The sequence below is a fragment of the Bombus vosnesenskii genome, unplaced genomic scaffold (assembly GCF_011952255.1).
Source record: "Bombus vosnesenskii isolate JDL3184/JDL3185 unplaced genomic scaffold, Bvos_JDL3184-5_v1.1 scf7180000013295, whole genome shotgun sequence".
Taxonomy (NCBI): domain Eukaryota; kingdom Metazoa; phylum Arthropoda; class Insecta; order Hymenoptera; family Apidae; genus Bombus; species Bombus vosnesenskii.
Window position 1 is genome coordinate 7,680,352 of NW_022882946.1, and position 26,661 is coordinate 7,707,012.

At 41.1% G+C, this 26,661-nt stretch overlaps 1 protein-coding gene across 6 annotated transcripts in view; it reads right to left on the minus strand.

Annotated features, from left to right (window-relative positions):
* Positions 1–23,500, minus strand: part of LOC117233208 (discoidin domain-containing receptor 2-like) — a 221,480-nt gene extending 197,980 nt beyond the window's left edge. The window contains exons 1-2 of one of the 6 annotated variants that reach the window (XM_033493292.1): positions 23,282–23,500; positions 22,451–22,736 (exon numbers count right to left, since the gene is read on the minus strand). The gene's annotated coding sequence lies outside the window, so the exon portion shown is untranslated. Of the gene's footprint in view, positions 1–22,450; positions 23,144–23,198 lie in introns of those variants that run through there. The other 5 variants (XM_033493291.1, XM_033493287.1, XM_033493288.1 and 2 more) reach the window with 5 other exon arrangements.
* Between the last annotated feature and the right edge of the window lie 3,161 nt (positions 23,501–26,661).

Sequence of the window (26,661 nt, forward strand, 5' to 3'; positions counted from 1 at the left end):
GCAGCGAGAGGTACGAAACGGTGAAAAACTGCCAAGATTAAAATCTACCGCGTACAGGGGGAAATAAAAAAAGAAAGAAGAACGAGAAAGAAAAGAAGAGCAGAAAAAGAAGAAAGGCAAAAATGAGAGCAAAGAACAGGAGCAGAGAGGAGCGAGTGGCGTAGAAGGTCCGGAAGACGACAGGGTCAGTACGAGCGAAATCGGGAAACAGACGGAAGCGGGAAATGGTAGTTCGCGCGTGATGAAAAGAGAAGGACGAAGCAAAAGCCCGTAGTAGTTATACATCTATCTCTGAATATTGGAATAACTCGAATGCCGGTTTCCCGACGTTTATACCTCGCGGCGTGTCTATATAGACCGAGATATTCGGACGATTGCCAAGAACAAGACATTCTTTACGATGCTTGCTCCCCTTTTTCCCTCCTTAAGCAGCCACAAAGAAGGTAAGAGGCGGTAAGACGGTTGATGCGGCTACAAGGAATTCCTCACCTTTTGTCGGGTATCAAGTCAGCGCGAAACCGATGTCTCCAGTTTCGTTCAGTGTTGAGATTCCGCGCGATCCTCGGTTACTCTTCTTTCTTTTTTTTATCTATCCTGTTTCACAGCAAGGTTGCAATCTCGATCACGGAGCACGGACTACAACGACGCGATAGTCGCGGGACAAAGACGTAGAATAGCGCGAGATAGAGAAGAATTCGTTCGTTGGATGTCGACGAATTCATCGTCCATCGCGGTTGGTTGGTTCGTTGGAACTGGAAAAATTGCGAGCAGTACAAAATTCTCAAATTCTCGCCGTTTACATTTCGACGTCTATTTCCGAACATTCCTCTCGTTGCTTGAAAAGCTCTGCGCGAATGAAACCGTGTAGGCAATTTTATTGGCGGACTTCGATCGATGACGGTATTACGGCGTTTTTTCCCTCTCCGGCGCACTTCTCATGGATAGAAATAAATTATTACGAGGTTACGTCCAGGGAAAAGGAAGAAACTGTTGCTTCGCGCGAAGCCTCAGAATCGAGCCGAATCAAGTCTAAAATTGACTAGATTGAGTTAATAATGGATTTAGCGGCGAATTGATTTTCCCGACACGCGGCCTTCCCACTGCAATTTCGTGCCTGCCTGTAGATATCAATTTTTGTACGCAGCCCTTCCTCCAGTTGATTCCTCTTCCACTTTCGATCGTTTAAATTTCTCAATATTTTTTCTTCCTCTTTAATTTCACTTTTTAATTCCCGTTTTTAATTTCACTTTTTAATTCCCGTTCAACTAACTTCTAAGATACACATCGAACGACGAGTAAACGCTATTAATCCGATTCGCCCGTACCAAGATAACTTTCAAAATGATCGGTCAAAGTGCACAATACGGATTATTGTTTGACGCGTATGCGCTCGTTGAGCTACAATGTACTGTATTTAATGTTAAACAACGGCGACAACGAGGGAGCTATAAATACATATTTAACGTTGCTCCATGCAACGGTTGTTTTTCAATCACGACACGCGCGCATGCAACAGCGAGAGCTGATCGACGTAATTGTGTCGAGCGTTATTGAAACGTAAGATAGTAATATCGTTAAAATAGATAATGCAATTGGTAATTGATATAGGATCAATTCCTCGCGCGGCCCAATCGATTGAATGTAATAATCGCCGATGGACAAAATTTCACAGTGTTAACTCGAATTAGCGGGTCAATCGATACCTATTAAAATTTATCAACCTTTAATACCATCCGTATAAATTCTACAAAAGCTGCCAAATACCCCCGCGAAACACGATGAAAAAGAGTAACTTGACACGTTTAAGCGAACAGAGATTAAATTTCGTTGATTTCGAACAATGAAACCCCAAATTCCTCTGTGATTCAATAAAACTATCTATTCTAGATTTCTCGAGAACGATCTTAGTGGCGAATACCAATGATTCCACCGGCAGCTTCTTTCCAGGCTACTTTCGAACGATCCAGGAATTCGGCGCGATCGATCGTCCAAGTTCGCGGTTAACCTGGTCTTCCGTTGAAAGTCTCGGTCGTAATACAGGACTTGAACGCGATTATTCATAGCCAGGGACAGATAATCGATAACACGTCAGGTCGACGGGTGGCGGTTGCCGCGAGGTCTACCAACGACGTTTGGATTCCACATCGAAACGTTCCGAAAATCGATAATCGTCGAACAGGTGTGGCTAGACGTGTCCGCCTACCGTTCAAACTGTTCCCGATAATTCGCGACCCGATGTCTCCTGCTCTTTGGCGATTAGCCATTGTTTGCATGCTCTCCAACCCATAGAATTAAAAGACAAAAATCTACTCACGATACGTCGATAACTTAAACCTTGAAAACTTTTTTAATATCGCGCGAAAGAATCCAGTAACTCCTGAAAATTTATTTGCGTTAGAAGCGATAGAATCCGAGATTTGTTAACTTTGAAACTTTAGCGATGATCGTACAGATTCTCATACATAGCTGCGAAACACCGTGGTGAGCCTGTTACAATCACCTGCCACGACTATCGACCAATTCCGTTTGATCTTGGCTTTACATCATTGGAAAGTAAGAGAAGGCTCCGTAACATCCTATTTCAACGTAAAGTGTCTAATGGTCTCATAGACTGCCTCGATATTACCGAGAGATCCACAATTAATGCTTCAGTGAGAAATCTGTGTCACCACGAAATTTTTCAGGTTCAACCGCGCAACACTGAGTTTGCTTACCGCAGCAGCATAAATCGCATGACCCTTAACATTAATAATGCACTTTCCGCAATTGATATATTCTCTGAATCTTCTCCCACCATCAAACTGTTATTATACGTTATTATAAAAGTTATATACTTCATTGTAGTTTTAGTTGTAATTGTAATGTTTATTCTATATGTATATACGTACATTCTTCTTGTCTATCAACTTTATATGTTCTAACGAGTTATTCCTGTAAACAATAAATAAACAATAAGCAACAAATAATGAGGTATTTACCGTGATATTTACCGTAGGTAGAATTTGTTATAAGATCGTACAGATTCGAAAATTTTATCGAACGTTCTAAGGAAACGAGCACCACGGAAATGTCTCGATATTCTCTCGAAATTTTGGCAGAATCAGCGCGAGGAAACTGAACAATTTCCTTCACGATGAAGTTTCCCTTTCTTCGACAATAGGTTCCCATACCTTCCGGCATTATTATCCAAGCAGCAAGTTATTCCGCCAGAAGGAGCAATTAAATATTGTCGGACCGTATGCCATCGTATTTCACTTGAGACCGACGAACGTTTTCCGGCGAACGTATACGAAGCACCGTACCGCACCGAAGTGCCATAGTTCCTTGCATTTGTCAAGATTCCAAACATTCATTCGTCTTGTTGTTTACCGAGCTACCTCGTCGTCACGTCGGAAAGTAATATCGGCGAAATATGATTTCCGTGCAGCTCTCAAATTTCGCGAGCGCTCGCGCCTTCATTTTACACAGGAATTCCCTCCGTGAAGGCGTAAATATCAGCCTCGGAATCTTGCTACCTTATTAACGTACGCCTGATCAAGTTGGAAATTCTTCGAGAACTACGACCTTTATTACTACTGAAAATCATGGCCAATTAGCCAGCTAACGCGTTCTTTTGATTTCACAGCAAATCTCTTTGAAACGAAATTTTATACTTTCGCGTGTTTCCACCGTCGATTTTTTACATCGCACGTGCAATTTTCAGAGTTAGTAATTTTCGGAGTTTCAAAATCGCCGGACAGGTCACGCGATGTTTTGCTTCTAAAAGACTAATTTACTAAGAAATTGATTGCTCCCAAATTGTAAAGACGGTATTACATAGCAAACTAACACATACTTCTTCCGCAGAATTCCACAAATTATTCCGTCATAATTTTTCGGCTATTCGTGTATAGTTGTCGTTGGTTACCGGATATCGTATATCGATAGACTCGTCGTCGATTTAACTTTGAGATTAACTGCACAATTTTTAAAAAAACCATTAAAGGAACGCGATTAAATGCGATAGATTCTATGATAATTAAAAAGATAAACATTATTTCATCACAGGCCGCCAAAAAACGTTCAAATTTTTCACAAGACCTGACAAACAAATAAACAAACATGTATAATTCGATCGGCTAAATTCCGCCAACTATCGTTAACTAAAAATTATGAGCACACGGAACATGATCGTCGGCGATCGTTTTTAACGAAGCTAACGTCGGAGCGTAACTCGCAGCCAGCGATAACGAGCCGTCCAGACTCGTTCCGAAAATTCGAGCATCGTACATAATGCGATCGTCAGACTGTGAGGACCGATATTCACAGGTGACAATTACATCGGCGCCAACATTGTTCGGCCTCCGACATTCCGATGCATTCACACGCGTATAGAAGCGCGAGCCACGGAAGCTACAGTCTGCGCGTGTCTACCGATCGCATAATGCTTCGACGACGCCGCGGGCGCTTTCGAGCTTTTCAGAATTAATCGACGGTATCATGCTGCCTTACGCCGCGTATACAACCTACTACAGCACACGTACAATTTGGTGGTGAACACACGGTTCAACGAGTCGTATCGACACAACGAACACCAGCCGGTTTCCGTTACGACCGGAAACTATCGTAACGTTCAACGATACGTATGCGTCTAGTACCTACGTATGTACGTGCGTATGCACACTCAATTATGCACGCGACGAGCCGTGCACGTTGAAAATGATTCCCCGAAATCGCGTTGCGACCCGCTTCATCCGATCCCAACCTCGCGATTTCCCATCAAATAAACGATGTTATCTCACTGAGCAAACTTATTGTTAACCTATGACCGTTTCGAACGATCAGTGAATTTAAAAATCTTCGTCGTGAGGCGCGCCGATGCGAGAACGTTGTCGCGCGTGGTCAGTTCCATCGAGTCGCGGGAATCAAACGAGCTGTCACACAATCGGAAATTACCAACGAATTTCCCCGTTTATACCCCCTTTTCACCATTTTTATTTTTCATTTCGATTCGCTCTCGTTTGTAATTGCAGTGAATTTGCGAGGCTTCCCACGCGCGCATGTTGTTCGCACGATATAATGATAATCGCCATAAATTCGATCCGAATGACGGTTAAATACGTTCTATAGAAGAGTTCTATAAAAGTTGTATAAGATCAACTTGCAACGAAGATCAACGACAGATCGACGAATAAGAATATCCCGGGAACATTTGTCGATACGAAAACGAGCAGTGGTACGCAACAAGAAATAATACCTGGCATTGTTTTTACCGAGCGTATAATTCGTTTGAAAGAACGAATGCACGCGGCAATACCCAGAGCGACGCGACACTCGAACTATCGGGGCATCTCCGATTCGTATCTGCCGATTGTAGGCGCGCCCGGTGTTCTGAACATGGCGAAAATAATCCCCGAGAGCGAACCGCGTGATTAAAACGAGTTCTCGCTTTGAAATTTCACACACGTCAATGATAACATGCAGAGAATTGCACCGTTCGCTTTATTTCGAAACGGTAGTCGCTATTAGTCGGTCGCGCGGTCTGGGAATACACCCGCGAATCATCGCCGGAAATTCGTGCAAAGCGGAAATGGCTAGGTGAATATTTTATTTTCTTAAAGCGAATCTGAAAGTGATCCATTCGAGATTACACGACACCGTAGTTTAATCGAACGTCACAGATATTGCCACTGGCCAATTTCACCGAACAGTTCGTGATTCCAGCTTTCACCAAAAAGTATATAAATAATCCCAATGGAACGAGTAGAGATACGAATACGTTACGTTGTATATATAATCGGAACGCGAACTTCGATGTATCTGTCCACTAGGAGATCGTATTGTAATTAAAATGTTAAAAACGTGTCATCTGAATCTTGAAACATTGTTTGATTGCAAATGGCAATCTCCTGCTAATTTGTCTTGTTAATAACTCCGATAAAGTTTTTACTAAATGGTCTTCTAAGAAAATGGTATGCTAGCCTGATTTCGCCTCAAGATCTTTGGATGGTATGGAACATGTAATAATGTTAAACTTTCATCTGCAATTGTACGTTTAAAATAAATGTGAATTTATAAGTAAACGCACCGTGATATTATTACATTCGCGGTATTGATATGATTTACAGTGATATTACAATTACACGCATATTAGAAACGACGTATACTTACGCGAGATAAAAGGCTAAGCTTCGTTTCATTAATCTAAATCAAGTGGAAGTCAGCGCAAAGAGCATTGAACCAAACGATCAATCATTCGTCGCTTTCGACGCGAAGAATTACCACGTCGAAAATTTTCCACCGTACATTAGCCGTATTTTACTTCGAATGATAGCGACTCTCGTTAACAGGTTCTCGGGTTCGAAGTAAAGAAAATGTAACGTGCATCGTTTAGTTGGCTGTTAATGACGCATACGTTGGTACACATTTTCCAGCAATCGAGTGTAATTAGCAGGTTCAACGACTTCGATGGGATGAACACAATTATCTTGTGAGCGGAAAGCAGAATGATTATAATATCCGCGACGCTTCTTCGATTATAACGCCGCGAGCTTTTTACCGGAGCGTAGCAATTCTGGATAAATGAGCCGATAATACGAAATTTTCGTTTCATAATTTTACACGCCGCATAATATAATATTCTATGTCACGGCTAAATATGAGTTACGAAATTAATTGACTATTCTATGCGCACTCGAATATTATACCTCGAAATAGCCGGTTCACTGAAACCTACCACTCATTAGGATAATATTTCACACGCGAATATATACACCCGCTTCATAAACGTAATAATTCAGCGGCATCATAAAATGGTAACGAGAAATTATCGTTCACCAGACAGAATCAATATTTCCCATGGTAGGTACTCTATATTCGCGATACAGAATATAATACGCGTATCGGGAAAAGAATAGCCAAATCTTTCATCATTTACCTTTCAAACCGTCGCTTCATAAAATCCACATTTAATAAAAATTCAGCTGCAGGACGCGACGCGAAGATAAACGACGGCAATATCCTTTCGATGTGTTTCGATCGTTTTCCTAAATACCTAATTTCACCGAGGTATCGAATTCGTTCGCCATTTTCAGCTTCGGTATCCCACGGAATCTCGTTGGAATATTGAAAACACAGTAGCTCCGCGCAATTTTAGCACCTCCCATAGCCAATCCAATATATCAAGCTTGTTTTCATCGCGACGTATACTGCATGAGCATACACGTGCGCGAGGTGAGGGACACGAATACACGCGTGAAAGTGAAATGGCGCTAAGCAGCGATACGCGACGTATTTCGAGGCATCCCGTGCAACTATAAAGCGGCACCACGGTCACAGAGATAGCGGCGTAATATCGAACGTTCGAATCTAACTCATCCCCAGAGTCTCTGGAGTGCGCCGGAACAAGAAATATGGTCCAAGATAAATTCGCCGGAGCGAGACACTATAATGATAACAACTGCGGGGAAAGTGGAACGCTAGACGGCCAATGTTTCCCGTTGTCTCTCTTGGAAACGGTTGGACCGGGATAGAAAGCGAGGTTTCGAGAAATTCCTCCTGGTTCTGAATTTTAGCACCAGCATACATGCTAACAACACATGCACACCCGTTATACAATCGTTACGTCCACTAAATGGCGACGTTATAATTATCGTTAAACAACGTGCTTGGCACGATCGCAACCTGTCAGGTAGTTGCAGCTGTCGCAACGACGTGACGATTTTGCACCTGCGATCGCGCGAGCCCACGCGTCAGGATTCTAATGAAGTATTAGCACGCTGCGTTTGAGAGCCGATCGTCATTCAAACATGTTTAATAGCGATGCATTTGAAATTGAAATAGAGATATCAAAAGCGCTCGAATTTTATGATAGGCGGTGTGATTTCGAGTATTTGCGTTACCAATCTCTTTTATCTCGCTTTTGTTCTTTTTGCGAAGGCGACTAAAAGCAAATTAGAACTTTCATGGTTTCCATACTGCAATTTATGCTTCTGAACGTTGAATTTTACTTTTATAACGCGACACCGACAGGTTTTACACATATGCGTCAAACTTTTTTTATAAATTTCGAGCTCTGCGCAGAGTCGACGATCAAAATCTCACGAATGCTTAAAGCCGGATTGCAGTGGAAGACGGTTCCGTATAAAATGGATAGCGACGGAATAGAACTCGAGTGCTGTTGAATATAAATTCACTTTCCCGCAACCACGATTTTTCTCGTGTTGAAATTCGTTACAGGTTAACGTGTGTGTGTGTGCACGAAGCAAATAATTTTAAACGAGCGTATCGCGGTATACGTTTCGCGCGTATGCTGACGTATCGGAAGTTGCGCCCGGAATTTCGTTATTGAAGTTTTATTGACATTAATTTATTGAAATTCTGTTGTTAAATTTTATTATCGGAACGTTAGGAATATTTGACTGCATTCGACGTCGCTCGTTATTATTGTTGTTACGATCGTTAATGGGGTTAAACTTCGGAAAATGTTTTATTCTCAATGAAAAGGTAAAATTGCGAGTTTTCATTCGAATAAAAAAAAAAAGAAAAAAACGAGAGAGAGAGAGAGAGAAAGAGAGAAAGGGGAAGGGGTGGGAATAGAAAGCTTAAAATGTGAATTTGTATGGAAATGCAACGTCTGATAAATTACCGATTTTCAGAATGAAACGCGGGGAATATTCGCACATGCTTCCATCGAGCAGCAACGAAATGATAAATATTCGCGAGCCCGATAGTGAGTAACAATAGATGTTACAGGTCAAACGATATTTCATCCCGTTAGAGCTAAAACACCATGTTAGAAACCTTTCGAATGGATCGTTTGGCAAATGGTGTTCAAATATGCCTGCAATATTCATTGCTGTATGATTCGCAAATACGTCTGAAAGTATGTCATAATTTTCGATTCTAAAAATTTCAACTTAATTAAACGTTTGGCTTCAACTACATTATTAACTCTGTTCGTCATTTGCAAACTAAAACTATTAAAATCTAAGTCTTTCGAAATGATATACTCCAAAATTATACACGTCAAACGTTTTAACGAAATGAGCCATTTCAAAACTAATATACGAAGGAGTGAAATTTCCCTTGCAAATGCGAGAGAATTATTTTGCCTAAGAAGGGAAGGCTAAGAGAGAAATCATCGACAAATTATCCGAATATTAAGCGGGCCAATAACGTCCTCGTCGACCAGCTGGTAGCCGACCCAGTTACATCAGCGTCGAAAGCCAGCAAGTTCGTCGTTTTGTCGAAGGTTACAGGAGACTACGAACCATCGAACAATTTCATCTCCTTCTGGAGGATATACGGTTCGTTGGTGTGAGGTTTGAGCGCGTTTTCAGTAGTATGGGATGGTGATTAGCGTGGCAGAAGATCCCCCGTTCGACGTGGCAAACGTAGGAAAGAGGAGGGATAGCGGGAGCGAAAGCAGGATTCTGGATCGGTTGTGCTAAGTAGCATTTAATTGAACGTTCTATTCGAGTTCGTTAGTACAGCATCGCAGTTATAGCGTCGTAGAGCGGTCGCCGGCGAACTATTAGTAAGAGTTTAATTATAATTACCTAGCTAGTAATGTGATATCAAGGCGCTTATCGAGCCGCGGCGTAAACATTCGCAGGTAATCCGAGCGAAAAGCCACGTCATAAGACATCTCGACATAAACGGCCTGATAAAACGATCAATTTAAATCGAATAGCCGGCAGAGATGGGCGCGGATAAGCTGATTGCGAAAAAATGTCGAAACTTGTACGTACGTGACACGATTTCGACTCCTTTGACGGAGGCTCGCGAGCAAAATAACGCACAACGTCTCGGAGGAGGCGCGGCTCGATCACGTACAGATAATCACGCTGATTACGAGGCAAGTTTCGTGGTAAATTTGCATTCATGCGGCGTTTTATCGGCAATCGAGGGACAGGTTCGCCGGGATGGGTAATCTTTCGATTAAGCTGTCGTTCGTGTGACTCTAATCCAAGCATCGACATTTTAATTGAACGTTTCGCTGATAAGCGTCCAGCCATTTAAAATACCGAAACACCCTCTGTCGTTGCAAAACGACGACAGGATCGACAGGAAATTAACGCAAGTTTAATCGATCGAATCGCGATTTTAATTTGAACGATCCTGTTCGCCGCGCGGCGGATGTGAAATTCGACGAAAGCATCGCGGGAACGACATTTTTTGTTTTTCTCGAAGGTCGTAAGAACGAGACAAGGAGTTGGATGAAGATGGAAAGAGAAGAAAAAAGAAGGAAGAGAAACCGAGAACAGATTTCAGGCACCGTACGAGAGCCTTTTAGAAAATCACGGGTCGGAAACGAATGCGAGTGCATGTGCGAGTGCTCCCAGGAGGAAAAGAAAAGAACAAAATGTGCAAAACGAGCCACCGAGTCACGAGGAATAATAAAGATCGGAGAAGGAAACGTAGAGGAGAGGAGTGCAGCATGGAGGAAGAGGTCGAGGCTACGAACGCTGTAAGAAGGGGTTGGTAGTTTAAATCACGATTTTTCTAGATATACCGTCATTGGCAGAACTTTCCGATATGCCAATCGATGTTTAACAAGGCCACTTCTGCGATCGACCGCGCTCTGCGTGACAATTAAGGCTTTATTGACAGCGTTGCTGGGAGTCCTTCACCCTTCCCGTCTTTTCCCTTTTCTAACCCTCTTCCAGCCCGTTCGGTTTCTTCCCTTTTTACTTTTTTTTTTTTTTTTTTGTCCTTTAATTAATCCAACGTGCGTAGATTTCTCAGAAAGCAAAATTAGAGGATTACGAAGCTATCGATGCAGAAATAAGCTGCGTTCATCAGCGACAAAAGAAAAAGTACGGAATGGAACGAGTAAACGGATTACGAGGCTCCGCCGCTTCCCAAGACCAAGGTATTAACGTTTCCAACATACAATAATAAAAATCATCGTGTTCTCGATACGTGACAAGGTCTGAAAAGGTAACTGGAAAGAAGAATGCCAGCAATCTACGGTTCGAGATATATATGAAATTAAATGTTAAATAGACTACAGAAACGATTGTCGAATTCCATCTTCTTTCTTTCTCTCTTTATCGGCGGAAAATGAAACACATCTAAACGAACTCGTGAATTTCACGAGTGTATAGATACGTGCGTGAAGGACGGCACGGGGAAAGAATATCGACAGGTAACGCGATGCAGGAAAATTTAGGAGCAGCTGTAATAAATTGCGGATCATTCGAGTGAAATAAATTTAATCACAGACGGTTCTATTACTACGCGAACCATAAAACAAGATATTACAGAACGGCAGGAATAAAAAAGATCTCCGCGGCATGTCAGAAAGCGCGATCGATCAATCCGAGATTTTATCGAACAGAGATTGATACCGAAAGAATTTTGTTCCCTAGACCCATCCACCTATCCATCTTTCTATTCCTTCCTGATAAAACAGATCGTGCATGAAAGGCGAAGATATTAATTCAACAACTATTTTCCCACCACTACGCAACTGGTGTCTGTGATTTACAGCGTTATGTCATCGGATACGCTGCCGTTGAACACTGAACACTCGGGATTTATTATAGGAAATTGACAAACGAATACAGTTACGTATACTTCGCAAGCGAAGCCTTGTAATATGCTAACTTTCGCGTTCGTGGAAATCTTTGTTAACAAGGTACAGTTCACTCGTTTTCAGAATTGAAGCCTCAATATTCAAACAATCGAATCCGTTCTAACTATCAGCCGATATCTCGTTTAATAGCCATAAAAATTCAATTTGACGATGTCGTTAAAATGAGAGCGTATGAAAATTAAACGATGATGTATAATCATAAAACGAGTGACGTTCGATTATAACTTTGTTACTAATCAAGGAAATATATGCTGATAAACTGTAAACATAATGTAACAAAGAATTTAGAAAAAAATATGTTTGGATGATAAACAGTAAGCTTTGAAATATCAAATTTATCCATAGAAAAGCGCGGCAATCGTGTCTCTTACTTTCTTTTCCTTTTTTTTTTTTTTCTTTTTTGTGTGTATAAGAGGTAATACATCTTAATTTCCAGATGGATACATTATGTGAGAGCACAGGGTTGAAAAAATTGAATAAAGTAGCGGTTCTAAAAGGTTGGAGAAACATTAGAATATCAAAGAGAAAGGTAGGCGGATGGAGGGCCATGGATACAGGTTTAACTTTATTTTCTTATACGAAGCTCACCCTATTCTTTCTTTTTTATGACGTTAAAGGACGTTATGAGACGATACTGAAATATTTGAAAGAAATATGAAACGGTATACAAAATGATGAAACTAAATACAATGGTCTATCTAGTAAACTAGTATATCGACATATCGAAATTCTGAAATCTCCTTCTATTAATCTTCTTGGATTTAGTATACTTTTGAAAATACGATGCATCCATCTATAAATTGATATCGATCAAGCTGCACGATACAGGTTGACGATTGAAGTTGACAATTTTCCGTATTACTTCGATTCGATAGCCGGAGTTAACCGAATCGGCTAGAATTTTTGACGTTATATACTATATCAAATTGATTCGCTGTAATTTGAACAGGCAGGCCTGGCCAAGACAACCGTGAATTCGATTTTATCCCGGAACAGCTTTACGAAAATTTAATTTCATTTCATCGGGGCGATCCAATACACGTGGAATTTTCTCATCGGCGTAAATTTACTTCGTTGACCCACGGCACAGGACCACTGTCCCACTTGCTTAACCATAACTCTCGTGAGGAAAGCGCCAATACAAATTTTTTCGAGGCAGCTTTATCAAGAAAAATTGCTTATTGCGATGTGTAAATCCATGATCAAAGAAATACACGGTTCCGTTCCGATAACTTCCTATTTTCTGCTTCGAGTAAAACGTCAATTCAAGCTGATTGTAAAAAAACAGTCGCTATAAAATATCACGAAAAATGAAGAAACATAAATCATCTTCCTGTTCTTTAATAATATCGAACGATATGGAAAAACATAGGATTAAACGAGATTGAAAATAGTTAAACTGCACGTTTCTTCTTCCATAAATTTTTTTCTCCACAGTGGCGATGTATTTATCAAAAATAATTTCCAATCATCGTTAAGATATAATACATTCGAGCACGTAGTCAATTAGCATAATATCATCCGATATCTGGCTCAAAAGCAGAGATGACGAAAGCATAATGATACATAGGACAATCCAATCACCGATTTCTCCATTATTGAGAAACTCTGAAAACCGGGCGCCACAAAGCGACAATCGAACCTCTTTCAGGACAGTTTGATTTGTTTGTAGAACCGAACCGTTCAGCTTAATTTAACGACGAGTACGTGGCCGTGCTCCGTTAAAACCCTCGACGGTATCTCGTGATTTTCTCGAAAACGGGACACACGAAAATTTACCTTCGGTAAGCTCTCTATTTCCGCTTTTCGGTCGAGCGCGGTGAAGAAGCGTGAATGAACTTCAAACACTGTGACCGTAGCCATGATTTACATGACGATATAAGGTATCGAAACATGCTGAGGGATACTGAACGTTCCCTAAATCCGTCATCTTGGAAAATCAAAATTATTTAAAAATAAATTGCAATATTTCTGCGCACAAATTATTTAAATATTCTGCTGAATATATATACATATATTCTGAATCATTTTGCATGTCAATGACATAACCTCGATTTTTAGAAATTTTCAATTAGCTTGAACGATAATGACATGGGCTTTATGAACTTTGACTATGAATGACCAGTAACACGACCTCAAGGACCTTTATTGACCTTTAGTGACAATAACATAACCTCTGTAACCTTCGATGACCTTCAAATGACTTTCAAATGCCCGAGATTCGGACTATAATGGTGCGAATTTCATGATTATCCGTCAGCTGCACATGACTATGAATACGAATCGCTTGACCTAGATGACACATTGCACTTGAATTGATATTAAATAGCGGAAGTTCTACGATACAGATTAGCTATTAATTTGCTTGCTTCTTTTTAAGAATGCCCATTTTAAGAAAATTTATTTCCAGACATTGCAACCTAACGACATTTTCTATTAATTTCCTCCGGTCAGTTATCTAAATGTGCATCCAGGATAAACGCCACTGAGTCATATAAACTACCGTAACATAATACAACAGTAATTATTTCAAGTAGAAATACTGCTTTTTAGGATGTCTTACTGTCTTCTAGAATTAAAACGTGAAACCTCTCCGAATGACCGACTAAACTGTTCTAAGGAAAAAGAAAAATTTTCGTTTCTCCGAACACAATAAATTAGAGAAGAGCTCGCGCTGTCCTAGTTCCTCGTAAAATACTTAATAAATGAAATCTACGGAAGCTCGCGTACGAATCCTAATTGAATTAAAATGTCAGTCACCCGCAATGTAACCCCGACTTTATCACCTCCATTTATCCGATGAAGTGTTATATCATTTAACGTCCTGATATTATCATTAACAACACGTGTACACGAATAAAATGACACGTATACTATCCAACCAATATGCAGTTGTTGGATAGTACATTGTGTTTGAAAGATCGCGTCAAATCGCGGTTGAGTTTCGCGAAAATACATTGAGCTACATGTACTTAACGGTACTATGTCACAAATTCATTTTTCCAGCAGTGCTGAAATTTCCTACTGGTTTTCACGCAACATAGTATCAATATCAACGCGCACTCCGAGATAATGTGGTTCGAGCGAGCTCTCTATATTTTTCACCCGCAGTCAACCGTGAAAGAGAAGAGGAATCTCGGCAAAACGTTTTCACGTTATCATTTGTAGCGGTGGTACCGGTGCCTGTCCCGCAATATCAGTCGCGTAAAATATTCGCCTGTCCCCGGGTTGGGTCGGGAAAAAAGACAAGATTAAAGAGGAAAAAGTGAGAGAGAGTAAGAGATAGATAATGGAGAAAAGGGATGGATGGGGTAGTTGAACGAAGAAAATACAACGCGGCATAGTTGCAAAGACACGAAAATATCTAGCCTACATATGAACCACAAACGCTGTAACCTGCTCCACTTTCCATGCTGATACGGCATGTCCGTCGTGAAAAAATAAAACACAGCGAGGGGTAACTCTGCGACGGCCGAAAACTCTCAGTACAGCCCACGGCACGTTTTTTAGTCTCATTTTCACCTCGTCTAGCAAATTGAGCACGACTCGCCGTTTATATCGCGCTTAATATTGGCCCAACGCGGTGACGTTAAAACGCGATAAAGCTCCGAAACGTGGCTCAGGCCGCGTAGGTAATTTTTGCACTACGCATTGTATCGTTGTAACTAAAATGAAAAAGGGGAAACGGGTACACTTCGCGCGGTAATTACATTCTGTCCGTGTTCACAGCCTTTGTCGAGCATCGCACTTTGAACAGCCACCGACTTGGTAGCTGTAAAACCATTTACGTCGCGCGAAATCCTTTGTACCATATTTTGACTGCCCTTGTAAATGTCCCAGTTACAAGAATAATTGGTTTGTTAAGACATTTTAATAAATGAAGTATACTAAATACACGAAGCGAAGGAAATGAAATTCTTCTATTAATGAAATAATCTTTTTATAAAGGTACCTTGACGTTCAATAAATTTATATAAATACATTCCACCAAATTTAATTATCTCACTCGACGTTTAAATTATTCATTCTAGAGGTGAAATGAAGCCGAAGGCGAGCAATTACGTGGCTCAATTTCAACAGGTATTAGATATCAAAATCCTGGAAGGAGGCTGTCTTTGCGACTTTGGTAAGCAACCGGAACAGGGAAAACGCAAAGACGAACGAAAGACAAAGGGGATAGCTGTTTATCCAAGGGGTGATCGTGATCGCACGTGAGGGATCACCGCAACCACGTCACGGCCGCAATTTCCAAGTTGCCGTGTCTGAGCTCGATCCCTTATTTAAGAGAACTCCACACGTCTTGTCCCACGGGAGTCTCGTAGAAGCATCAATTTCTGAAACAGGTGCGACGTGCCGAAGCGTTAACACAGGCGTATCGAACTTTCACGGAAAAGTTATCCTTTCGATCTCCAAGGAACATCCTTAACAGGAACGTCGGAATCTCGACTATCTGGCTCAATTTTTTTCACCCACATACACCTAATTATCATTAGTTTCTTGTTCCTGCTTGGTGAATCTGGCACGGAATCCGACAGCTCTCATTAATTGAATTCCAATAATTGCATTCTGCACGTGGTGTAATTGCGTTCCTGATACGCAGATCGCACCGATGGCGCAGTAATGCAGAGCTTCACGTCGATTTCAACCGTGCCACCTTCCATCTCGTTCCGTGTAAAAACTAAATTGTCCAGGTATGTCGGATATGTTGAAATTCCACGGACCAATGTCCCACCGAGCTCGTTCACAAGCTAGCAAAAGATCTCCTAAAGATGCTCTTAATTTCAACATTAGTTTCTTCTCTCTTCTATTTTCACAGGCCTCTGTTTCCAAATCGAGCTTCCAAACGAAGGAGGCAACGAAGGTATTGGCGTTGTTTCTAGATGTTTACAATTTTGCAGATTCCAAGTTGAACTCCGAATGGTCAACGACGCTGTTACCGAAATACTTGAAGGATACGAGGAGATGAGCGTCCTTATTCGAAAGTTAAATACAGGAGCTGTTGCTACATCGTCGCCCTATCCTGTGTTGTTTTCTACGCAAATTTTCAATAACGTCTGCCAGAATATTGGATAGGTATTGGCGCGAAACGCGTGCAACGGGAGGAAACATATGTAGTTTTGCGTTCAAGTTCTTCAAGTTCTTTTTTTAGGCACGAGCCAGACACGAACGTTGAATTCTAAATGCTTTACCGCCTTTCAAAGACGATTCGATGTGTTCGATGATTTATAAATCAAGGAGAATATCTATCTCCGATGGAAAGTGGGATGTCATCGGTAAAAGGGAATCGTTCTATTTGCGTCGTAGAATACAAAAGAGACCTAATGTATTATCGTACAAAGTATCCGAACTCTTTTCCCTGCTATCAGCAATTCCCCTTGTAACGAGAATCGATCCCGGACAACGAGCTGAGCATCATGGAGTTAACGCACAGGCTTCAAGCGTTCCCAATTTCTATCGATCCTGAAGCGACTATCGCATTCGCCTCGATTCTTTGATACACGCGCGAGAACCAAGCGCATGATTACCAAGTATCTTCCAATTTTCTACGAAGCGTCTCTAAAAAGTTTACGAAGGAAAAACGAAGAAATACCTCTTCCTAAACGATGAACTTTTATTCGATCGTGTTTCCTTTCACAGTGACGCCAAGTGATCCCTACGGAGACTCCTTGGAGACATTTCTGCATAACGACCGAACACATATTCATCCACAAAGACGTCTACCTCGCACAGAGAATTCCTGATGCGTCTTCGAAATTACGCTTTTATCCGCTGCTTTATACTTTCTGGTCCGTTCTCTGTCGTATGTGTTTCACGCGCAAATGCAAGAAGTCTGCTGCTGGTATCGCCGCCTTTGAGAACGCTTCTTTCCACTCCCCGCCCGGTATTTCGGTCAAGTGTTGCCATTATGCTTCAAAACATTTTCGCGTTAAACATCGTCTTTTTCCAAGCTTGTTCCAACGGCGGAGGACGGGTGCAGTGACTTCGACGACCGAGGGGGCTGCTGCGTTCTTCGTCGTTCGTCCGCGAAACCCTCTCGAAAACGTACCTAAGCGTACGTCAATACGAACGGCTGCGTGCAACGAGTAAATGGAAATTTTAAGTGCTGCCGCCGACTGAAACGTACGCTGCTTGTCACTGCATCCTGTGCGACCGTCCATAAATGCACCGCCGTCTTCCTCCACACGAGGGGCCCTCGTGTATGTGTTAATGGCAGCGACCGCGAGCAGTCTTTCCACCCTGTACACCAGGTAACTAAACGCTATCGAATCTCGTCGTGAACTTGCGCTATTACCATGTGAGGAACGACACTGCCGGAGTTTAGTTCGGGAACGACAAAGTGGTCTCGGCAGTCGAACCTGTCTGGGTGGCTAAATATTATTGTCAGCTCGTGAATGGTAGTTCAATTACGTCGAATCGATGACTCGCGTATTTTAACAGCCGCCGTTGTATAATATCGAAAATTTGTACGTGTAGAGCAAAGAAAGTGGGGGAATGTGAAACGACTGCCATTTTCGCGATACGATCGCGACAAGATACAAGATAGGGAACGATGCAATGAAAATCGTCTCATTTCGCTTGAAACCAATTACGTGAGAAAATGGTACGTTCTGTGTTCGTTTGCATTTTCGTGGCGTTCGTGGAACGAAACGGGCGAGGATACCGCGTGGCGAAAACCCCAAAAACGAAAACGAGAACGTCCCTCGTCGCAATCCCTTTATGCAAATTTCGCTACCAGCCATCTGACGCCCTCTCGCACGCCGAGACAAATTTTCGCGACATTGCTACTTTATGGACCCTTAAATACACAATGAACACGAAATCGTTCGACGCGTTATTGCGCCGCTTGACGGATGCTTAGTTTTAATAAGGTCTGGGAAAGAATTAAAGGAAGACACGTACCGATCTGGTGATTAAGAGCAGATCTTGTCACAAATAAATGTAACTTAACGAAACAAAACACAGTGAATTACATAATAATATATCTACGACGAATTTGGATTTTATAAACCATTGATACCAATTAGCTGTCAAAGTGAATTGTAATTGCGACTAATTGTTTAGCGGCAGTAAAAATTACAATCGTTTATCATTTGACTCGTCTTCTATCGAAAGAATAAGACGGCATAGTAAATTTCAATCGGGGAAAAAATGTAATTGGACGATCAGCCCGAAATTCGTTTCGAAATTCCTACATTTCGCGCTATAACCTTCGATCCAATTATCTTTAGCGATATCAAAGTTACGAATCTTCAAAGTATAACTTTTAAATTGCTGGATACATTCGAATTCGGAAAAGAAATAGTCTTATAAAAGAAATATCAAAGTTTCTTCCTATAAAAAGGTTGCACAAATATAATGCTATGCGAGATCCTCATACTTTCCGCAAACTAACTAGAAAGCAGAGTTAGAGAATGCTTCGTAATGCTTATCGTAATTTGAAATATATAAAAGATTAACGAAATAATAATTAGGAGTGTCTCTTTTACATTGAAGATCGTCTGATCTTTTATCAAAATAATTGACGCTAATTAAGAAAGACATTAGCTTTTGTGAAAATTTAACGTTGCAAAACTCGTTTACGTTCGTCGACTAGCTAAAACATATCTTTCACGAAATATCTCTCTTTTTATAGAAATTATATCTATTCGTCTAGAATCTATCAAAAATATCTTCCGGAAATTTTCTACTATATTTTATTAATATTTTCAAATTATTCCAAGTGTTAGAAAGACTATAACTTTATTAAATAATAAATAAACATGGAAGTAGCTGCTTTTATTACGCAAAACTGAGCAAAAAAGATATAAAGTAAGACCCCATCCATGTACACGGTCGGGCTGTATACTCGCTGTATACTCGTTGCTCAAAAGCGTTCGAGAGTGTGGAAAATGCAATGTAACATTTTTATCTGGAATTTTTCAATCTTGCGACTCGCCTGCCGCCTAGGTACAACTCACGATAGCAGAAAATGAATGTCGCAGCGCGTAAGTGTATTTCTGTGTAGTAAGGACGATGGTGTAAGTCACTCGACCTCACGTGACTCCGTGGACTTGCACGTCACTGGAGAACTCTAACCCCCGCTATCTGGAATCTTTCAATTTCTCATACTTTCGCTATTACGAATGCCAGGGAGCTCTGCATTTATGCGCGTATCCTTACGTGTACGCAGATTATCGATAAAAAGACTAGAGAGAAAAAAGTTCGACGTTTCCTATACTATACTCGTATACAACATTCCTACAGGTACTGTTCCATAGAAAGCATCTCGATTCCTACATTTCCTCAATTCCTTCATTCGCATACGCATATCGTAAAAAGAATTTCTCTTATGGAATGTACAAATCCATGAAATGGATGAAACATACGTAACTAGTGCTCCCGAAACAGGACAAAGTGACCGCTTATCATATTACATGAATTTTCATTCACCAAAATAGCCAAAACCTTGCCAACGTCATTTAGCAATTAAACTTGTGCAGATTGCGATAAAACGCGTAATTTAATTAATAAACCATGATGCTGATTAAATCGCGTAGAACGGAATTAAACAATGCGTTGATATCGTCCGTGAAATCAAACAGAATGATTTTACAGATTGCAAAACGTCAACGGCATTTCAATAAATACGATTTCAATAAAACCCTGGTGGGGAGGAAATGTCGTGGTAAGAGACGGATCGACAAGAAGCCCGTACACGGTTCTTGTTTGTTTAAAGGAACCAGAAAATGTTGAACCAGATCGGTTCGTGTTCGAGCAGCGAGTGAAACATTCGACTAGCCCTAATCACCGGATTACGTGCCACGAGGTCGCGAGTCATGAAACGCGATAAGAACGTTGTTACGAAGTGTTTTCGCGACCTTAGCGTGATTGTCCGATCGACGAGAAGCTGCTGACGATTCTGCGTGCTCGTGGAAATGAATACCGAGAATGCGCGTGACCGAGCAACAAAGCGAAACCGAACAAGAGCGACAGCTTGGAAGACGGAGGAAAAAGGCGGAGGAACAAAAAGTAGAGAAATTCCATTGATTTCCATGTACGAGAGTATTAGGCTGAAAGGGAAAGAAGGAATTCAACAAACAAGCAGAAGGCAAACGTATAACGACGGGGAATCGAAATGAAGGGAAGTAAAACAGGATTGGCGGGATTCAAACTTTACCAAAACGAAACGAGTTTACGTGAAAATTAAGAGACGAGAGTGAAATTTAGTTCCACGAAACGACCTCTGCTCGAAATGTTTTGCGCATTCTCGATTAACGGCAGCACCGATGAAAACGATGAATAAGGAGGTAATAAAAGAACGAAAAGTGTCCTCTTGGCCAGTGCACTCGAGTGGAGGCCAGCTATTTTTAATTCCCTTTAGCAGCTCCGTTGTAAACCTCGTAATGGCGGGCATTAACCAATTAGCGCCCACCACCCCGTCCTCGTGTTTTCCTTTTTTTTTTCTTTTCTCTAATCACGGTTCTAGATACTGGAACAGCAGTTCCAAACGGGCCCGTGATGAAAGATGCAATACCACCGCTGGTGTCCGCCTATTTTCAGCACCATGTGCCAACAGGCTCCGCTGCTAGCCGCGGTTTGGCAAAGCTTTGAACTCACCAAAGCGAATATTATTTCTGCGGCGAAGCAACTCTTTGCAACGGGACACGCTCGGAAGAGGGCACGACACGCTTAACGAAACGAGACTCGTGTTATGAATTTTCAAGTAAAATGAAAAATTCGTGGACGGCCGAGCGCGTCGCAGTCCTCTTATGTTTAACGTTATTTACTATTCCGTTTGAGGAGCGTTTGAAAATCGAAACTAGCAAAATTAATGAATCCGTTAGCGAACAGATGTTTCATACGTTTTTTGCAATTTTACACGAGATAATGTTGGTCCTAAATGTTATTAAGAAAGTTAACTGAATGTACCACTCAAAACTACCATATTAAAACAAAGTAAATTATAGGATAATTTTTTTATATCTATTATCAATTCTTAAAACCTAAATTATAATATTGTTTTGAAATGTAATATGTTGTTAATTAATATTTCTATCTATATATTTATGAGACTGATGGAAAATAATTTTTATCGCGTATTTTATAAGGCACGGTAATTATAGCTGATTACAAAATACAAACGTATCAGCATGAGGAAAATTTGAATATTAGCGGGAATGAATTATAATCCCGGTATGTGTTTTATGGTATCGAAGGAACGTTTTCCAATATTGGTAACGGCGAAAATTATTTATGCGCGCAATGTCGACATAGATATTAGAAGCCTGGAAAATATTGCGACGAGAACGAACGTCTCTTCTATATTCAATTCGAATCAACAATTTTTGAACAGGAAGATATTGCGAGCGAAATTGAAATCCAATTTTCGTGTTCTCTGAAATACCGTATCCGCGACATAAATCCGACGGTTATATCGTATTTCGATTAAAAACTATCTTCGAGAGCGGATACAACCTAAAAAAATACGAACAAATTTACAAAAACGCCCGAGCATGCCAATATTTTGCTTTTTAATTTCGCTTTGAAACGCGTTCATAAATTTTTCACCGTGCGATGTATCGCAAAATATCGAAGTAATATAAGCTTATCAAAATGGCGTCTCATTTCGTGAAACATGTAATATGTACTTTCCGTATCGAGAAGTTCTAAACAAACAAATAAGGTGATAACACGAACAGTTCATTGTGAAATTCTAATTAAAACAACACATTAATTTCCATAAAATCGTTATTATACTGAGAGACAACTGTTAGATAAATACCACGATCGTTCGAAATGGTATCGAAACTTAGGTTGTGCAAGCATGACACCTATTCATAAATCGGTGCGACAAACTGCCATAATAAATAAATATAACGCATTACGTACCAGAAAAACGTATGAGGTCAGTCCCGCTGTAGTTCGATGTAGTCGTACACAACTCCAGAAAAGATAGGCACACACACGAGACCACCGAATGGATGAAACAGTAGGATAGATGATGGAATGGAGGCGACCGATGTCCCAAACAAAAGTTACGTTAGGCTAGGTCACGTCAACGCCAGATTACGCCGAAGACGATCTATTTCCCGCACTCCCCGTACTCCCGTGAGTGCGAACTGCACGACGACGACAAACACGCGCGCACCGACTATTCACTGTGTCCTCGCGCCGACTGGGAACAGTACCGAACATTCAATGGCGTCCGATATCCTTTTAAAGGATCGTCGAACTCGAGTGACCGAAAAGAAAACAACTGGCGATCGAAAGCACGAGCTCGAATAATCATCTGGCAAAAGTCGAATCGTTACCCGATTTCAAGATGGAGCGCACGGTGAGTATGTTGACAGTTTATGTCGTTAAAGTTGTTGACACCTCATATATGACTGCATTCAACCATCCGTCCAATTTAAAATGAAATTGCCAATTACATTCGTTAAACTACTTTAAATTTTCCGTTCTAAACCACGCAACACGTAAAATCAGAGAACATACCAGTACAATGTACGATCAAAATTTACAAACGGTCGGCATGAAAATTTCAAACGATAACACTAACGATGTGAAACAATAGTGCCAATATATAAAATTCAAATGTTATTCTGTCGCACATTTACGAGTTGTTTTACTTTCTTACCGACTGTCCAAGGTAAACAAGGAACACAAAAAAACCGTTAAGATACGTATCGCCTGATGTATAGGATTTCGTACTGTTTTCACCTTGAAAGTTCGGTTATTTAATAATTCTTCGTAATTGACTGTCCCAGTCGAGCGCGAATCGAAACGAGAAAAAAAAACGTAGAGGACAACGTGGTACGACTCGCGTGGCAACCGCTCCCGTAAGTACGCACACACGCATACACCGAAAGGAGAAGGTGCCGAGAGAGGGCGACACAGCACCCTCACCGATGCGCGGTTCGAGTGCGACTGAGCGAGTCGAGGCAAGCTCGTCGAGCCGAAAGCCACAAGCCGCGTCAGCCGACCGGCGGCGACGGACCAATCAGGGTTGTCCTCTGCGCAACTACCCGACACCCAAGAATTGACCACATGCTCGCCCATTCACCCTTTCTTTCGTCTTATCTGATATATTTCCTCCCTCCCTACCTTTTTTAATAACATATCAAAATCAGCACGGCGTCTTTTTGTCCACCGGCCCCATTTATCAGAGAATGGATTCGCAAGATGGATGCATTCATATTGTTTCTGATACACGACGTTTCCCTAATATGTTTCTGTCGTGATTTGTGATTTATTGTAAAAATACGTGAGCGTCCTAAGATTTCAATAAGGAAACAAAAATAGGACAAATATTACTATAAATACTGTTACATAAATATCGCTAGCAAAAATATTTCAATCTCTCAAGTTGGAATTTATTGTATTCTGCCAACGTATTAGTAGGATAATTAAATTATGAAATTAAGATGGAACCTATTTAAAATAATATTTATACACACGTGTTTCGAAAGTAAATTGTGCTTGCTCCAAACGTATCTTAAATTCCGAGATTTCTCTTTACAAACTGCTTGACTCAACTAATTACGTAAATTACATTATCCGATAGCAAGCGTACATTATCCTTTTATCTTCGACGTACACTGAAACACTTGTTTTCTTTGACCATAGTCAAAAAAGACGACGTATCGAGTTAATTGCCACAATTTAACATCCTCTGCGTCTATAGTCTAACCACGTGGTTTCTTTTACGTTCCTTTCTCGCTTTGTATTTACAGTTGGCAAACGTGCCGGCATGACCGGCAGACATTGATGGATTCCTATAATTTTGTTTTGCTCGCGAATGGAATCATGAGTTTTTTCTCAATCTTGCTATGCTCCTCGATGCCTGAACATGGCATAGAACTATACATGCTCATAGTGTTCTTTGAGTCTGTTGTGAGAGAAGGAGAGATCGCGCCGAGATCGTAGTTCAAACGAACGATTCGCTGGAGGATTAAAATTAATGGTTGTCTGACTGTTAGTTTTCGAGCACGTATTATCATCCTTTGAAAGGATACGCGGGCCAAGAGTGATTAAACACGCGGAGAAGGGCAGAGAGAATAGCACGGAGACACGCTATTCTCATTTCACGTGACAATTGCAATTGTCGTGACAGGATCGTTTGCGTTTGCACGTTACATGCCTCGGTTTTATTGGGCTGATCGTTATTAGAGCATCGTCGTTTCGATTTCGCGTTTTGCAATCAACAAAATTCAATTACCATCTTTTCTGTTTCTTTGTAAACGTTTTCTGGTACCATGGCCAGCGGCCATGCGTTTCAATCTTTCTCTCATTTTGTTCTCTATTTCTTTTTACTGCTCACGTCGGGCGGCCAATAATCCATTTGGCGAACGTTGTAGTATATCTTTCCTAACACACGATCGGTTTGATGTCTTAAAACGCGGCGTGACGCGTTGTTTATCGCTTTCCGTTCAGTTTTTTCACGACGTAGGTTACGTGAAATGGTTTGCATCCGGTGGTAAATCTAATCCTATCGTTCTTATCTACGCGTCGCTTAAAAGTAGAAAAGCTGAGCAACTGGAAATCGCGGCGGCGAAATCTCGAGGGATCCGCTTGTTGAGGAAATCCTCTTGTTGACTCGCACAACACTTGTGCGTGCAAATTCTACGATATTCTGTTTTAATAATGTAATCCGGAAACGCGCTATACGACGTGATTGAATGTTCTCTGCGTGGGTCGTTGTTGACCCATGACATAGTCGAACGATCGATATTCTTAGAAGTGTGATTGATAATAGCGCGAACGATTCTCTATTACATGTTGCTTGAATCTTAAATTAGAGATAATACCTGTTACATAATATATTCGCGAGTATTTTTCCATTGTGTAACGTTTACCGTTTTCCTCAATTCCACCCCGATCTGATCCTATTATTACAAAGAGAAATCTATTTAATCCTAGTTAGTTGATTGGCTAGCAATGTAAAACGTCGTAACGAAATATAATTAAAGAGTTTAGGTTGAATAGTTTTCTACTTCAACGTTTCTATACCCATTTTGAAATCGTTCGTAATATGTACTGTAAAGCAGCTCTGGAAATATCCCCAGTTCCAGCAAGAATGTATTTTATGTCGATAACATCCAACTCCATTTATTTTTTGCGTATGTGTAATGCTATTATCCAGGTTTTTGCTTTTCACGCGCGAGAACACCACAGGCGAATTACTTTTGCGTGCTTCTTAAATAACGAGCAAGAGCCGATATTACACAATAATTACATCGACGTGTTCACTGATTGAACGGCTGTTCGTGTCCGTCAAAAGTCCACGTATCAGTTTTGTTGGGTTAAAAAACAAACTGAAGTAAATGGGTCACGTACACGTGACAGCGGTTACAATCGAGTAAGTCACAGACCAGCCAGGAAACGATAAATGCATCGCAAAGTGTACAAATACCTGAACAGGATATTTACGTTCTGTGTCTACATAACGTGAGATACAAAGCTGCATACGAGCAGGAATATCGAGGCTGAGAAGGAATCGACAGTACTGTAAATACAGAGGGAGAACGGCACGTTGATTAGCTGCTCGGTTGTGCACCGCTTTAGGTAGCTCACGCTCGAATTAAATCCAACGTGCGCGGCCGGATCGACAGCTACAATTAAGTTCGATACCACTGCACCGATTGTGAAGCGATGCAGAGAAATGTCGTGCGTTATTTTCCAACGGTACTTTTCCTCGAGAACTCCATCATCGGTATAAATAATTGCGCATGAAAGACGTTTGGAACACATAGGATCGTAAGATTCTTTGTGCCAGATTATTTACCTGCGCACGAAGTCGGCGTATATCATCCGCGGGACTGTATTAAACGAACAAAGCACACGGATAAAGCGTGTCGTGGCTTGTACCGAACTCGGCATTTCGAATTAACGTTTGACCAACCTTCGGTCAAAAAAATCGAACGAAGATCGTATATCGTTGATCTATATTAAAACGCAATCATCGTTGACATAAATGGAACACGATGAAACTTCTTACGCGGGTTAAACGGTAAAATAAACTTTGCAATCAGACGGCGGGGAAGCTAAATGGAGACGCCTCGATTATCAACGATCCGGCTGGCAATATATCGATTGCCTCG